General features: G+C 42.6%; 1 non-coding gene across 1 annotated transcript; it reads left to right on the forward strand.

Moving 5' to 3' along the window:
- The first annotated feature begins 422 nt into the window (after positions 1-422).
- LOC119928068 lies at positions 423-560 on the forward strand. Its single transcript, XR_005451024.1, has one exon. It is a non-coding gene; the product is annotated as a small nucleolar RNA SNORA7 (small nucleolar RNA).
- Positions 561-1996: the final 1436 nt, after the last annotated feature.

A 1996-nucleotide genomic window follows, 5' to 3' on the forward strand; every position in this document is an offset into this window, starting at 1 on the left:
TACAATCTCTACCAATTCTGAAATCCCTCTATCTGAGCACGACATCTTCACCTGTCTTACCTCCCTGACATCCCCTCCTCACAAATCTGTCCTATCTCTACATGGGCTAGGGACTGTGTCCAACCTTACAACCTTGTGTCTACAGCAGTGCTTATTACAAGGCTTGGCACATAGTAAGTGTGTAAAAAATACCATGAAAAATAAATGAAAGAAACAAACAGCGAAGCCTGGTTGGGCATGGATAGTGTCCTGAAACCCCACAGCCATGTTCAGGCTTTGTAATGCCCCTGGCACTGACAGACACAGAGCTGCTATATATTCAAAGATGCTGCTGTTAGCAGTGATATCCACAGCAGACAATCCATTCCTTGGTTAGAGAAAGCCAAAAATTCTATTATATTCTGGTTCCCTAAGTCCATTTTCCCCTCTCAAGGTTGTACCTGGAGAGTTTTCGGTACTCTACCAGTCTCGACTATGGAAGGGAGAGTCAAGCAGAGGCCTACCTATTCCATTCGTAGCTTGGCCAGTGGCTAGTGAGTGGAAGGCAATCTGCTATAAGTCAAAACTCACCCGTGCTGGGCAGCAGCGATGTGGGAGAGAGTCGAGAGCGGAGACTCGAGTTTACTGCGCTGAAGGAGGCAATGGTAAACCACTTGCGTATTTTTACCAAGAAAACTCTATGGATACACTACCAGAATGATTGCCGCTGGAGATGGGGCGTTTGGGTGAGATGTGTCCATGGTGTTGCTATGTGTTGAACATGACTCAGTGGCATAAGACAAGACAAGAAGTCCATTTTGCCCCTCACCTGGGATGCACACAAACTCCTAAATGGACACCAGAACCTATAGGAGCCCTGTGATTCTTTCAAACCATAATCAGACATGACAACTATAGAACAAAAAAAAATCATCGTTCCTCGTGAGCCTGCTGTTCCCAACATTCATTTCTGTGTGGACCATCAGCTTAACTGTGACACATCCCTATAAATGCTATCCCAGGGTTCTCAGCTTCCTTTGCAAGTACCTTAGCTAGAGGTAGGTAATTTTCAAAAGGCCCAAATATGGAAAGCACCCAAAAGTTCTGCTCTTTATTTGAATTGCTAAAGAGGACACTTGAGATGTCTCTCTTCCCTTACTTCTACCACACTCTCTTAAGTGCTGAACTAAATAGGCACTCAATTAATCAATGCCCCCATCCCCCCCTTCCTCCTCCGTCTGGAGGACACTGTCCTTACCCATTTCCTCTCCTTCCTGCGAGCATTGTTATCATCGTTTACAAATATGCGGTATCAAAAACAATCTTTTATTTCTTCCTCGAAAATTGGGGCGGGGAAGTTAATGTTAAGGGAAAATGGGTGAGGAAATATAGTATTTCAGAAGGCTCTGCAGAATATGCTCTTTCAAGGATTTTTGTCCAGAAAAAAAAAAAAGCCTCAAGTTCAGGCTCAGCTTAAATGAGGAAAACTACACTCTTAATCAATCAGTCACTGGTATTTTTGAGCACTTACCGTGTGCAGAGCACTGTTCTAAGGGCTTGGGAGAGAATAATTCAACAGAGTTGGTAGACGTGCTCCCTGCCCACAAAGAGCTTCTAGCGTAAAGCTTCTAGGTTTAATGGGTTACCACATCCAATTCCAGGTTCTTGAAACAAAAGCAAAATAGAATGATTCTAATTTTTAAAACTCAGTACACTAAACAACAGGGCAGGCATGGAGGGCATTTAGGGAAATACAACAAATGTAACAAATAGTCCTAAATCTCTCTTCCTTAGAAGATGCACATCTTCTGTGATCTTTAAGCCAACATGCTGTTCAATGATACTTATCCACAGCCACCATAAAAGGAGAGTGAGAAGTAAGGCACAATCAATCCATTAATTAATGAATGTTATTTATTGAGTGCTTACTGAGTGCTAGGCACTGTACTAAGTACTTTTTTATGGTATTTGTTAAACACTCACTATTTATCAGGCACTGTTCTATGCATTTGGGTAG

The sequence above is a fragment of the Tachyglossus aculeatus genome, chromosome 4 (assembly GCF_015852505.1).
Source record: "Tachyglossus aculeatus isolate mTacAcu1 chromosome 4, mTacAcu1.pri, whole genome shotgun sequence".
Classification (NCBI taxonomy): Eukaryota; Metazoa; Chordata; class Mammalia; order Monotremata; family Tachyglossidae; genus Tachyglossus; species Tachyglossus aculeatus.